The 16,018-nt window shown below is 38.9% G+C and overlaps 1 pseudogene; it reads right to left on the bottom strand.

Moving 5' to 3' along the window:
• Positions 1-10,585: 10,585 nt before the first annotated feature.
• LOC122561455 (SCAN domain-containing protein 3-like) lies at positions 10,586-11,554 on the bottom strand (annotated as a pseudogene).
• Between the last annotated feature and the right edge of the window lie 4,464 nt (positions 11,555-16,018).

Here is a 16,018-nt window from a genome sequence, read left to right as displayed (position 1 = left end):
GTCGCATTAATCTTTTTATGATCATGAGTCAAAATACCCGTACTTTCCTTGATAGACATTATAGTCTGAGGGGCCTTTTTTTTCTTTGCAAGAAATGCTAAGTATCTACCCGGTTTGTCGCCATATTCATATAATCTTTGCTTTGCAAATAATATTTCCCTCTTAGCCGTTTGAGTAAGTGTAGTATTTAGAGCTGTCCTAAGAGCTGTAATCCTTTGCAATTTAATAATAGAGGGTCTATCAATGTATGCTGTTTCAGCCGCTTTTAAGCGGGTTTCAAGCAAACGCTGTTGTTCTCCTTTTAATTTCTTCTGGGTCGCTGAGTAGGAGATGATCAAGCCTCGCGTGTAAGCTTTGATGGTCTCCCACATCATTGACGGGTTGCTAGCTGTACCTGAATTAATTTCTAAAAAAGTTTTAAATTCTTGAGAGAAGTACTTTACAAATTTACTATCTTTCATTAAGAAGGGGTCCATACGCCAATGCCGAGGGGATGTCCCACTGTTCTTCGCCTTAGTTTCCATATATACAGCAGCGTGGTCAGAAATTGCTATATTACCTATTTTACAGGATGATATGGAATTTAAAAAAATTGAGGGGGCAAAAAACATATCAATTCTGGTATGACATTTATGTGGATTAGAGTAGAAAGAAAAATCTCTACCCTGTGGATGAAGACATCTCCATACATCTACTAATCCTAATTCTTTGTTCAGATCCATCAATTGTCTAGATCTGGGAGATACTCCTGCAGTACTCTTGGGAATCCTGTCTATTTCCGGATCCATAATACAATTAAAGTCTCCCCCTATAATTATATGACGGGCATCAAAAGCCATCAATTTTGAGAAGGCTTCCGTTATAAATTTAAAGGGGTGTGCCGGGGGGCAGTACAAATTTAAAATCCCATATTCCTCTCCATTTATGAGAGCTTTAATCAAGATATATCGTCCAGATTCGTCTTTTATCTGCTTTAGGATTTTGAAAGGGAAATTCTTCCGAACAAGAATAACAACTCCCCTGCTTTTTGAGCTAAAAGAAGAAAAAAAGGCCTGATCAAATCCGCCCTGTCGTAATTTCAAGTGTTCTTTATCTGACAGATGCGTCTCCTGTAGGAGAGCTATATCAACTCTTTCCTTCTTAAGATTTGATAATATTTTCTTCCTTTTGAGTGGTGAATTACTCCCCTTGACATTCCAGGTGCACCACTTAACCGATTGATCAACCATAATCCTCTGGGCCAATCCGAGACCCTTCGGGAGGGGGAGCCCCATCCAGAACATCCCGGGCATGGAACATGTAAAATTTACAAAAATAAACCCTCTTTAATACACCCACAACAATACAGTAAAAAACTATTTCTAAATAAAAAAAATATAAAACGTATCTAAGTGGAGACTTTCCCCCTTGTTCCCAGGGGGCATCACTTCCTCTCCAAAAATCCCTCATATCCTCTCCCAACCAATGCCCCACCCTTGACCCAGGCACTCCTCAATAAAGTGAGGAAAATTCAAATATAATACAAAGCTAGAGTTAACAGTGAGCACCCCATCCCCACCCCTACCAACACCTGGGTATATATGTTTATACCACATATAAACATATAACTATAAAATTACCAGTTCAACAAATAATAATTAAATATGATAATACAAAATAACGAAGGGAAAAACAACCCCGCTCCTAAAGACAGAGGTAAAATCGAATAAGGTAACCACCTCCCCCCACCCACATTAACCAAATCCCCCAGCTTATATATACATATATATACATACACATACATATATATATATATATATATATATATATATACATACATACACACACACACATATACATACACCCCTCATATATACATAAAATAATAACAGAAAACAACTCCAAGGGGGGGGGGGGGGGGAGAAAATCAAATCCCTCTCCCCACCCCCCATAATAATATTAAGCAATAAGGTAAGAAAAGAAAAAAAAAGGGAGGGGATATAAACCAAAACGGGGGGGGAAGGCAGACCAACATCCATTATGTCCTACAGTTTATCTAAGAGAGTCCAAGAATTCCTTAGCCTTTTCTGGTGATCCAAAGTTATATACAGATCCTTCATGGTTAAAGCGTAACATCGCTGGGTAGCGTAAGGAGTACTGTACATTTAAGTCCCTTAAACGCTTCTTCGCCTCGTCGAATGCCTTCCTCTTTCGAACCAGAGCCGGGGAAAAGTCCTGAAATAGCATGATCTTGGATCCTTTGTAGATCATAGCTTGGGGGTCTTTTCCGAGATTTCTAGAGGCTTCTAGGAGTATCTGCCTCTCCCTGTAGCTCTGCAGCCGGAACAGGACCGGGCGCGGGCGCTGGTTCGAGCCGGGCCCGCGTATTGCTACCCGGTAGGCCCATTCCACCCTTACCTGGCCTGATCCAGCTTGCAGATTTAAAAGTTGTGGCAGCCACTGCTCCAGGAATGCTGTAAGCTGGCCTTCCTCTTCCTGCTCGGGAAGGCCCAGCAAACGAATATTTTTTCGACGACCTCGATTATCGAGGTCGTCAACATGATTTTCCAAGGTCCGGACTCGCTGCTCGAGAGTCCGGACCTGATCCACGGCCGATTGAGCGGTTGTCTCCGAGGTCGCGGCCTTTAGCTCCGCCCCTCCGACTCGGCGTTGAATTTCATCAATTTCACGGTCGTGCTTCTTCAGCGCGGCCGAGAGCGACTCCCAACGATTCCTGGATTCGACGATAAAGGCATCAATCTTCGAGTCAAGCTTGGAAAGCATTTCTGCAAGGCTTGTTACTGTTGGTAAGTCCCCCGGGGCGGCTGTGGACGCCTCTGCTGCAGCTGGAGAGTGTGGGGGAGGGGTTCCTGCTTGCTGAGAGCTGCGGGCTCCCTTCCCTTTAGTCATTTTAACTTAGGATAAAGTTGCTTAAATATAATATTACACCACTAATTCAGTTACTAAACTATTATAAATGATTTATAAATGATTTGGTAAGCTTGGTAGGGGGTAGGTGACCCACTGTGCCCAAGTCTTGGGAGGAGCACTATAGACTCAGTCTTACTGGGTCGCCGCCATCTTGGATCCCCAAACTGGTGACTTTGATTAGAATTCATCCTTGAGTTGAGGGACAGTCACAGTAAATTTAGTGAGAGCTGAACTGTCCACCTGTATAATAGATTAGATTACTTACAGTGTGGAAACAGGCCCTTTGACCCAACAAGTCCACACCGACCCACCGAAGCGCATCCATCCAGACCCATTCCCCTACATTTACCCCTGCACCTAGCACTACAGGCAATTTAGCATGGTCAATTCATCTAACCTACACATTTTTGGACTGTGGGAGGAAACTGGAGCGCCTGGAGGAAACCCATGCAGACACGGGGAGAATGTGCAAACTCCACACAGTCAGTCGCCTGAGGTGGGAATTAAACCCAATTCTCTGGCGCTGTGAGGCAGCAGTGCTAACCACCGTGCTGCCCATAAATAAGAGCAATAAAAGAACTCCATTAGCAATACCTTACTCACATACTCTGTTTTCAGTGGGATGACTGTCAAGCAAATGCTAATGTCCTTCTTAAAGCCAGCATTCTACAGGTGTCCAGGCAAAAATCAACTTTGATTGACTGGATGCTGTGTCCATCAAAGCAAAATGCAGTTCCCTTGCTATACCCTCTTTTCTCAACTCTCCAAATAAGGAACATCCCAAGGACAAAGGAAACTATTGAAAGATTCTTTGAAGCTTTCTGTAAAGTAGTAAAGCCCTGACATTAATGATTGCGAGGAGCTTGACACCAATCGTTCTTTTGAAAGTTGTAGTGATTTATTGACTTTACAGGATGTATGAATAGATGGTGCAAAGTCTATTGATCTGTGTAACTGATAGCAGTTGAGTTCTGTTCAGTTGCCTAAATGTTTGGAAGTTCTATTTTCCTGTTAGAAAAGGCCTAGTCTTCATTCATCTTGAGAAGGCAGCTGCCTTGAGGTCTGCTTCCCTGCCTCCAAGCATTCATTATTATACTTTATTTCAAAGAGCTGGTAGGTGACCCAGTGGCAATGGCTTGGCTTAATGATTCTAACCTGGTTTCCAAGAAGTCAGGATGATCACCTCTCTCTATTGTCACTTTAGCTGAAAGTTACCTTTTTAGCTACCACATGCTGAGATCCAATTGCTCGCCATCACCAGATACTTGTATTGAAGAGAGAATATATAGGGCACAGCAGACTCTGTGCTACTCATCAGGAATGTGAAAATCACCTTAGTCCCTGATTTTTAAGAATGTCTTTTCTGTAGAAATGACAAAAACAGAAAGCACACAACTTTGTCTCAGGCAATATTGTTCCTGCTAATGCTATAATATGCTATAATATTATGCCTGCTAATTTGATAATATTCAATAATATTCTATAATATTATACCTGCTAATTCAATAACATTTGACAATATTCTGTAATATTATACCTGCTAATTCAATAATATTCTATATATTATGCCTGCTAATTTTATAATAGTCTTAAAAGCCCTATTTCTTACAGTTCATATTTTTATTCTGCATAAGAATATGAACTTTTCTTCTCCATTTGCATTCTTCCTTGCATTTTATTTATTTATAAATGTATATATTATTATAAAATTTTAATCATTCTTTATTACTTGCCAGTATGTCCCATGCCAGTCTTTTTCACAGTCTCTGATAACTTTTTGAACCCTTTTGCCTTCTCTCTCTAAAGGCTCTGTATGCTACGAGTTTGATTTTATATTAATAAACCTAAATTTTACAATATAACTGGACTTTAAGCAATCCATACACAAGCAATGGCCTTTAAAGTCTGTGTCTTATTGGTTGCTTACATTGAACTGGAAGCACTATCAGGCTGCTCTGAAATAGCTGTGTTCTTCTCTACAATCTAAATATATCCTTCTACCTGTCTCAGTTTACAATTTATAACCATTAATTGTATTGATGTCTCATAAGGCATGAGTGGCAGGAAAATTAAAATCAGCTAAATTTATATTGTAGAACAATAATTCCATTCATTGTTTGATAAAATGTATTTTGTTTACAGTATGTTATACATAATGTAAAATAAAGTTAAAAGTTTGTTCAGTAGTTTTATTGCTACAGGTGATTTGATCTTGATTTTAATGTTAGCTGATTTACATGTTTTTGTTCACTATATAGAACATAGAACAGTGCAGCACAGTACAGGCCCTTTGGCACTTGATGTTGTGCCAACCTTTTATCCTACTCTAAGATCAAATTAATCTGCATACTCTTCATGTATGAACAACTTAGTAGAGCAGAGGTTATATTCTGAAGAGCAGATTTTATATTGTCTCTCAGTTATAATTTCTGATGAAGGGTTACAATTGAAGCATTTATTTATTTTCCCTTTCCAGATCCTTTCAGTATATTTCTAGCATCTGTAGTGTTTTTTTTAAAACATGCCTTGTATAAAGATAATAAACTGAATTTTATTGCCATTATTTAGGGAACCAGTGTTGACTGTTTTTGCAATGCATTTAATATTCAACATTTGTTCACAGTATAGAAATGATATTGTTGCTAACAATAATTAGGCATTTTGCATGGCACAGTGGGAATGTGAACACTAGATGGTAGCACAGTCCAGCAACTGACAACTCCAGTCAGAATAAAATGTTGTGGTCCTCTTATAACTATCTTCTTTTATAAAGATGAGGAAGGGGCATTAGAGTGTAAATGTTCATTTTCAATTCCAGTATCTACCTTTAAACAATTTCCTCAATTCTTCTATCACAAATATAGCAGAGCAGATTTGGTGGTTCCAATGATAACAATATTTTCAGTCACTGGATTTTGTGATCTGACTTGCAACTTGTAATTTGTTTTCAGATCTGCAACAAAAGTTATTGCTTCTCCACTGACAGCAAACTCCAAGCCACTATATTGCCTCTTGACATCCACATCGACAAGCTTCCTAAATTAATAAAAGTATCCCTGATGTTTGTTTTGCTTCTAATTTCTTAATTTTCAACCAATGTCCTTTCGAGTTCCTTCACAGTAATGAACCAAAATAAACCTGCATCAGTTTTGAAAATTCCCTTCATAATCTTGAAAAGTTCAGCTAGGAACACAGGAAGAAAAGTAGGCCATTCAGGCCCTTGAACTTCCTCCAATGTTCTAGATCATGATTGATTATCTACCTCACTGCCATATTCCTGTGCTATTTCCATATTCCTTGATGTCGTTTAGTGTTTGAAATCTACTAACTTCTGTTTTGAACTTACTTAAACACAGAAATTAAATTTTTCCTCAGGAATGAGTCCAGAGTCCTCTGTAAAGGACAATTATATCTTTCTTGTATTTTGTGATATTACAGAGAATGATTCAGATGAAATCTAACTATATATGGCAATGATACAATATCTTTAGGTTCACTCTCCATCTCTTGGCAAGCTGGGATCTATTAAGGCAACTATGCAGCTGCCAACAGATTTGTATTGTAAATATTATAGCAATGATCATTGCAGATTGATGACAGTCATAGGATTGTTCAGACATTCCAAATTCTTCATGGATAATTAGTCATTTTTTGAACAACAATCACTTTTGTTGTGTAGGTATGCGCAGCTGCCAATTTGTGCACTGCAAACTCTCACAGTTAGCAAGTGAAATAAATCACTGGTAAACTTGTTGTGACATTGGATCAGGAGGCATGTCAGCCAGTAAACTTCTAGAAAGTTTCCTGGTCTTCTTTGAATAGCATCATGGGCTCTTTAAAATCCACCTCATCTGGGCAGACCGGGCCTTGTGTTAATATCTGATTCAAATAACAGCATTTCCACAAATGGAGAATTCTCTTGGAAATGCCTAGACAATATGGTGAAGTTCCAATGTGGGGTTTGTAAATTAAAACTGTCAATATCTAATCTATCTTTCAGACAAAATGTGCTGAAAGACAAAAAGAGAACCTGCAGAGAATACCCAAGAACAAAGGCCTGGCATATGCCAATGTAACTTTTTTTTGACTGGCCGTTGATGGTTTGTTCAACATTTATTGCCCAACCTACTTGTTCTTGAGGACGTGGTGGTTACCCTTTCATGTCAAGTCTATTAGGTTCGATTAATGGTTTACCTTTATCACAGATTTCTGAGAAAGGGCTTCACCAATGGTTTAGTGATGTTTTGCAGCCAGTTAACAATGAAATTGTTACTAATGCTTCATTTTGAACTTGCAGTCTCAACTTCCTCAGGTATGTTAATAATCTAATGTTGGTCCAGATTGCACAGTGCACTGAGGAGATGTAGAGATCAAAGCTTCAGAGTGAGCATATTCCACAAGAAAGCTAGGAAACTACTTTGTTTATCAAATTATCAATTCTATTTTCTGTATTGTTATTTATAACCTAAATGGAAAGCTAACATAGGTCATCTCCAATAGTTGCCAAGGACAACTATTTACCTAAATCTCTGTATCAAACTATTTCAATGTTCTTGTGCATTTCTGTATTTAATTTAAATGTCTCTATCCAGATCCATATAAATTTAGGCAGTCAAGGCGACCTTAATCTATATATGTGGAAGGTTTTCTACGTATCTCTATCTCTCTTCTTTGTACAGTATTTACAAATTGCATACCCTCTCTTACGGAGACCTGTTTGCTCTGCTATTAGAGAGGCAATGGCCGCGTGGTATTGTCACTAGGTTATTAATCCAGCAGCTCATTTAAAGATCTGGAGGCTCAGATTCAAAATGCACCATGACACATGATGGAATTTAAATTCAATAAAGAATCTGGAATTAAGGATTTAGTGATGACCATTGTCAATTATTAGGAAAAACCACCCATCTAGTTCACTAATGTCTTTTAGAGACGGAAATCTGCTATCATCACCTGGTCTGGCCTACATGTGACTCCAGAACCACAGCAATGTGGTTGACTCTTAATTGTCCTCTGGACAATTAGGGATGGGCAATAAAAGCTGATCCAGCCAGAGAAGTCCATATTGCATGATTGAATAAAAAAAAGATCAAACAGAGCAATCATTTTCCTATGGCCTATGAGGAAGTCACAAGTATCCACATTAGTACTAATAGACAATATTCAATAATATTTCCCTTCCCCATCAGATCTTCCTGTGGTACAGTAGGCAAATGCATCTTTAGTTGCACTATTAATTGTCTATGGCTAGGGTGCTACATTCAATTGATGGGTATTAATCGAGACTATCATATAATATGGGACTGACTATCTGTCTGTATATGATGGGAGGTAGAAAATATGTAATGCGTGTCTCTAATAAAACTGTAAAGCAACTTTTTTTATTCATTCATACGATGAGGATGTCACTGGTGAGACCAGCATTCATTGTCCATCCTCAATTATCCAGAGCGCAGTTTAATAGTCAACCATTGATCAGGAACTAATAAGGACTGCCCTGACCCAGATGGTAACCTTGGTCCAGGGTGGCTTGTGGTTCTGAGAATAGCAGATGTGAGCTGGGGCTGGAGGCAGTCCTGAAAGATGCCATAGGGGTGAGGTAAATTATTAATGCAGCAGGTTTGATAAGATACCATGAGAGAACTTGTTAAGCCTCGCAGTGAAAAGCCCTCCAGAAATCTCAATGCAACTCTGGATTTAGCTAAAAATGTAAGACTCCGTCTCACATATTGTAAAGTTTGAAGGGCTCGATTCGAAATTGAACTTAATTGTTTGGGCATATCCATAAACAAGTGAGAAAACTTTATTTACAGCCACTGTGATTTAAAAAACTTACATTTGCCATTTAGGATTTTAATTAAGCTGCTCCTTCTACTGTATCTCAACGAGAACATGTACTGTAATGTGAATATGTTGATCATAATTTAGTATTTTAAGATCAGTTGGAAAAGTCTTCCACCATGTGGTTACAAATGGTACTGCCAATGATGAGTCAGAAATCGTGCAAAGTTACAGTAACTGTCTGGGAAGTAACAGTAATTATGTACAGATATCATAAGATTAAATTGAATAAGTTGGTGATAGTGCAGTAAAAATAACAAATGCAACTGAAACAGCATTAGCTAAGAAGATCTTGGTGCAACCTTAGAACACCAGTTTCATTAATGGGACACAACAGTGTACAGTATTTAGTTTTACAAGATCAGTATAAATTGAAGTGGTACTGGGTAACTGCAACTTTGGTGAATTTATATACATATGGGCATTAGACTTTTAAATGAAATAAAATGCAAGAATTTAGTTTGGACAAACTGGGTTTGTTCCACTTAAGCAGCAAAGGTTGTGGGTTATTAGTTCAAAGCAACACAAAAGGGGGCCATTCAACCCTTGCAAACTCATGGAAAGAGTTATCCAATTAGTACCTCACCTATGAATCCTGTAGCTTTTATTCAAATACTTACACAATTTCCTTTTGAATGTTATTAATGTGTCTGCTTCCACCACTCTTTCAGGCTGTATGCTCTTGACCATAATAACGTGCTTTTTCTCTCATCTCACCTCTTATTCTTATGCCCTAGAGCAGTGTTTCTCAATCTTTCCGTATTCAACGCCCCTTTCTTATCCTTGAAATCATGCAATGCCCCCAAATCACCAAAGTCTATTTTTGCACATATAACTGCAATACACTGCAGTGCTGAAAACGGAAAACTTTTGTGAAATGTTTTATATACAACAAAAACTAAATGTTATCATTTATTACCGTGCATACTGTCTACCTATATTTGGTTCACTGTATAAAATTTAGTCTGTGATAGCAAAATAGTCAATATGATCCTTGTGGTTCATGTTGTCTTGCTAAATCATATACAACTGGTTCAATTTTTGTCAAAAGCAAGCTCAGGTCACCACGCTGAACAACATCCATGCGATTGCGGGTCTTATCTTGTATTCTAGTGATGGCACTGGCACTGAACCCTTTCTCAACCAAATAAGAGGTAGGAAATGGTCGTGCAAACTGCTTTGCCTCTTCGCTTAATAGCAGGAAACGACATCGGGTGGCATCTTGAATCCAAATAAAAAGCTCACCCATTTGCGAAAACCAAACTTTCATTGCAGTGTCATTTTGGAGCTCTATCATTTCTTCCTGAAGGCGAATGTCCATTTCTTCTGCTTATGAGATAAAGGGGTCAGCCAGCCATGTACGGATCTCCATCTCGATAAGATTAGCAAATCATATTTTCATATCATCCTGCAGTGCATAAATGTGAGCTGAGTAGTTAAGTAATTGATCATCAGTAACATCCTCCGCGATATTGTTTAAACTTGGGAACTGGTAAAACTCACAACAACTGATATTCCGATGAAAGTGATCAAGTTGCACAATAAAAGATGTAACAGCATTCCTTGCTTTTATGAAACTCACATTATCTCCTTGTATCTGCATGATCAACGAATTACACTTATCGAAAATATCCGCGAGATATGCACAGTTGTGTTTTACGGTTTCGGCTTTCATACAAAGGTTTTCATTATTTCTGTGTAGGAATTCGATGATAGAATCAAGCAGTTCATGGAAACGATTGAGGCATTTTCCTTTCAAGAGCCATCTCACTTCTGTGTGTATCAGTGATTACAGAAATTCATCTTCATTGTCTTTACAGAGTTGGCGGAGAAGTCATTCATTCAGACCATGTCTCTTTATATAATTTACGCCATGAATCACCACTTGTAGAGAATGGTTGAGGGCTTCACTAAGTTTCTTTGCAACCAGATGCTGCCGATGGAAAATGCAGTGTACTGTGAAAACATGTGGCACTTCTCTCTTTAATAATGCGTCAAATCCCCGATGTTGGCCAGTTATAGCACATGCGCCATCTGTAGCACAAGCAACAATGTTTTTGAGGGTAACAGACTTTTTATTAAAATTATCCTTGACACAGTCGAAGATAGTCTTACCTTTGATATCTGTCGGTAGATCCAGAGCAAAAAGTAGTTCTTCTCGTATTTCATTTTTGTCGATGAAACGTACGTACCTCAAAAGTAAAGCTTCATTTCCGCATATAGTACTTTCATAAATTTGTAAGGCGATTTCTTTCAATATCAAAAGGGAACATAATTTATCCTCAACATTTGAAGCCATTTCATCGATGCGCCTTCTCATGGAATTGTTGCTAAGAGGAATACGCTTGATAGTCATTGATGGTTCCTGATGTAGCACAGTTGATAATACTTCGGCAATAGCTGGAAGCACCAACGATTCATCCACGGATGAGGTTTACCACATTTTGCAATTAGCTTCGCTATGTTGTATGATGCCACAAGACCATCCACATTTGTGGCTCCCATCTTTGAAAAAACAGTGGAAATCATTGGTCGCTGATTGAATTTATTCTTTAGTGTTTGAAAATATGCCAAATCTTTGTCCTTTTTGTCACTGTTTCTTTTCCAAATGTTTAATAAGATGGGAAGGCTTCATGGCTTCATTGGAAAAACTTTGTTCACAAAGTAAGCACAGTAGTAACTGCTTATTAGATGGAGATTGAATAAAGCCATATCGCAAATAGTCCATGCTATGCTGCCTGCACTTTTTCTTACTCGTTGAGGTCATTTTTACACTGTCGCTCGAATACACTGATGGAATCATGGGTATTACCTTATCACGATAATTTTAAGATGCTCAGACAAGCGGCAAAATTTGATTGGCTAATTAGCTGTAATGTGCATTCATTCTGCCACCCGGTAGAACAGTTGAAAAGCTGTGTTTCATCTTCCTAGAAGTGACACAAGTTAGGTGATATTGATCTCGGCAGTAGAATTAGTGCCAACTGCGAATGAGTTCAAATGGTTTGCCATTCACAGAGAAGACTATCAATAATAACACAGCAACTAATCAGAGCGCACGCCTCCATGGGTGCAAGGAAAATAACAGACTCGTGTTATGCAACTATCCGTATGCACACAGCGATGTCCTTCAAGGACACGGCAGTCTTCCAAGTGATTGGTAAGCTCTCTACAAAGTCGTTCAGTGCCCCCTTTGACTTCAATACCCACCGAAGGAAGGCAAACGCACCTCAGGGGGCGCTTCTGCCCCCATGGAGAAACACTGCCCTAGAGTAACCGATCATGAATTTGAACACTTCTATCAAAACATCCCTTAACATTCTCTGTTTTAATGAGAACAACCTCACTTCCTGTAGATTTTTAACATAAACAAAGTCCTCCTTCCTTGATGATTTGCCTTTTATTCATTCAAAAACTATGACATTTTTCCTAAAGGGAAATGTTTTAAGCTGGCCAGAATATTCCAGCTGAGACCTAACCAGTGCTTTATAATGTCCTTGCTTTCATATTCTATTCCTTGAAGCATAAGATCAAGGACTCTCCTCAAGTAGTCCTGTCATCTTCAAAGATTTGTGCATGTATACCATGAGATCTTCTTGCAATTGCATACATTGTATTGCCTCTCCTTGTCCTTCCAACCAAAATTCATTGCTTCACACCTCTTCATGTTAAATTTAAACTGCCAATTTCCTACCTGGGTCTGTAGGTGAGAACATTGTAGATATCCTAACTTTAACCTACTCAATATTCCTTTAGATTAGAAAATTGTACTTCTCACTCTGCTATTTAGGGGAGGGAATGAGTGAAATACAGATCAGTTTGCTAACATTTGTCATCAGGAAATTGCAAGAGCCTCTACTTAAAGGAAGGGTGACTGAGCATCTCAACAGCTGATCAAAGATAGACAACAAAGGTCTGCAAACATTCAATTATTCTTGAAGAACCTGATTGATTTTTTGACGCAGTGATAAAGTAGTGGACAGGGGATTATTTATAGGTATTTTTACATGGACTTTAAAATGGCATTTGACGCAGCCCCTCATTGGGCAAATCCTATTAGGATATTGGCTAACAGAAAGGGAAGAAGATGTGAATTGATAATTATCTGTTCTTTTATTCATCCACAGGATGAGGGCATCGCTGGCTAGGCTAGCTTTTATTGTCCACCCCAGAGGGCAATTAAGAATTGACCAAATTGCTGTGAATCTGCAGTTGCATATAGTCCAGACCAGGAAAGAATGGCAGTTTCCTTCCCTAAAGAATACTAGTGAACAAAATGGCTTTGTTTTCCTGACAATCAAGAATTGCTTCATGGTCACCATCAGACTCTTAATTCCAGATTTTTAAAAATGGAATTAAAATGCTGTCGTCTATCATGGCAGAATTCAAACCCAGGTCTCCTATGTTTCTGGATTAGCAATCCAGTAATAATACCACTAGGCCATCACCCCTTCATAACCTCTAAATTGGCAGTTTGTGTCTAGTGTCCGTCAAGTTTTTGTGTTGAAGTCTCAACTATACACTCAATGATGGAATAGGGAGCTGTGTGTGCCCACATTTGCTGTTGAAACAATGTTAAATGATATTGTCAGCAATGTCGATGGAAGCAAGAAATTGTAGTGAATGGATAAAGCTGTGGGAGATGGATTTTAACATAGACAGTTGTGAGGTTTTCCACTTTGTACCTATAAAGCACTTTCTAGTTAGTTAAAATGTAGAAACAGTGAAAGTCAATAGCGACTTGAGGATTCAGGTACGCACATCATTAAAATATCATGAACAAGTGAGAAAAGATTAGCAAAAAGGCTACTGGAATGCTGGCCTTTAGTTGAGAGAAAAAAGTGATGGTCAAGCTCTAGTTAGATCACATTTGATATATATGAGCAGTTCTGAATACTGCACCTTATGTAGGACATATTGGCCTTGGAGGGGATGTAGTTCAGATTTACTTTAGACAGAAAGGGTTAATTTGTAATTTTCAAGATGTTAGGAGGAAGAGATAGACCATCGGAAATAGAATTAGAGGTAGGTCGGTCATCCCCTTGAATAGGACCATGGCTAATCCAATAGGACCATGGCTAATCCAATACTCCTCACACCTGCTTTCCTGTCTTCCACCTGTAAACCTTGATTCCCCGACTTGTCAGGAATCTACCTCCGCCATAAAAATACACAAGGACTCTCCCACCACAGTTCTCTGCAGCAATGAGTTGCAAAACTTTCACCACCATCAGAGAAGTAATTCCTCCTCATCTCAGTCTTAAATTGGCACTCAATTGTTCTGAGACTTTGCCCTATGGTCCAAGACTCTCCCACTAGAGGAAAAAAATCCTTTCAGCATTTACCCTGTCAAACCCCTTAAGAATCCAATATGTCTCAGTGAGATCACCTCTCATTCTTCTAAACTGCAATGATTAGAGTCCTAACCTCTTCAGGCTTTGCTTATAAGACAATCCCTCCATACCAAAGGTCAGCCTAGCGAACTTTCACTACACTGCCTCCACTGAAATGATATCTTCCCTTAAATAAGGGAACCAAAGCAGACAGTAGATATGGCTGTATCGTACCTTATACAGTTGCAGTAAGACTTCCCCACTCTTATGCTCCCACCCCCTTGAAATAAGAGCCAATATTCCATTAGCCTTCCTGATTACCTGCTCCACCTGTGTGCTTTGTGTTTCCTGTACAAATACCCTCAAGTCCCTTTGTGTTGCAGCTTTCTGCAGTTTTTTTTTCATTTAAAAAATACCGTTCTTTTGTTCTCCTTTCCAATATTAACAACTTCAAATTTTCCTACATTATAATCCATTTGCCAAAATTTTGTCCTTAACCTATCAATACCTCTCTGTAAACTGTTACCATCCTCCTCACAATTTGCCTTTCCACCTAGATAGAATAAATAAAAATAAATTATTTATGGAACAAAGGAAAATACAGCACAGGAACAGGCCTTTTGGCCCTCCAAGCCTACGGTACCATATTTTTGCCTTTCCATGCTAAAATTACAGGATCCGTATCCCTCTATTCCCTTCCTATTCATGTATTTGTCTGTGTGCATCTTGAATGTTGCTATTGTATTTGCTTCTGCCACCTCCTCTGACAATGTGTTCCAGGCACTCACCATCCTTTGTGTAAAAAACCTGTCTGTCACATCTCTTAAACTCTTCTTTACTATTCCAAAAAGCATCCTTCCACCACTACCTTCTGTCTCCTATGACTGAGCCAGTTCTATTTCCATCTTGCCAGCTCATTCCCGATACCATGTGATTTCATCTTTTGTACCAGTCTGCCATGAAGGACCTTGTCAAAGGCTTTACTGAAGTCCATGTAGACAAAATCAACTGCTTTTCCCTCATCAATCATCTTCGTCACATCCTCAAAGAACTTTGGTCAAATTAGTGAGGCATGATCTCCCCCAACACAAAACCAGGCTGTCTATCACTAATAAGTCCATTTGCTTCTAAATGCGAATGGAACTTGTCCCTGACAATCTTTTCCAATAGTTTCTCTACCACCGATGTGAGACTCAGAGCCCTGTAATTTCCCAGTTTATCCCTGCTAACCTTCTTGAGCAGTGGGACAACACTGGCTGTTCTCTTGTCCTCTGGGACCTCACCTATGGTCAAAGAGGATACAAAGATGTTTGTCAATGTTCCAGCAATCTGTTCTCTTGCCTCGATCAATATTCTGAGATAGATCCCATCAGGACCCAGGGACTTATCTATCTGAATACTTTTTAACACGGACAACACCTCTTCCTTTTTAATAACAACTTGGCTTAGAAACTCAACACTCTCTTTTCTGAGATCATCCTCCACCAATTCCATCTCTTTGGCAAATACTGACACAAATTATTCATTTAGGATCTCACCTATTTCTTCTGGCTCCACACATAGATTCCCTCCTTTGTCCTTGAGTGGGCTAACTCTTTTTCTGTCGACCCTCTTGTTTTTTATACATGTATAAAAAGCTTTGGGATTCTCCTTAATCCTTTTGCTAATGATTTGTCATGACCCCTTTTAGAAGTTCTTTCTTACTTTCCTTATATGCGTCAAGGGCTTCATCAGTTCCCACACTCTGAGACTTTATGGATGTTTCCTTTTTCTTTCTGACCAAGGTCATAACATCCTTGGTCATCCAAGGTTCACGTAACTTGCCATACCTATCCTTCATTCTCACAGGAAAGTGCCACTCCTGAACGCTTATCAATTGTTGTTTGAAATACTCCCACATGTCCAATTTATCCTCAAACAGTTGCCTCCAATCA

This window comes from Chiloscyllium plagiosum, unplaced genomic scaffold, assembly GCF_037043375.1.
Source record: "Chiloscyllium plagiosum isolate Xiang-an unplaced genomic scaffold, Cpla_swu_hap1 HiC_scaffold_23, whole genome shotgun sequence".
NCBI lineage: Eukaryota > Metazoa > Chordata > Chondrichthyes > Orectolobiformes > Hemiscylliidae > Chiloscyllium > Chiloscyllium plagiosum.
Note: the sequence above shows the minus strand (reverse complement) of the source record. Positions and strands in the feature narration are given on the sequence as shown.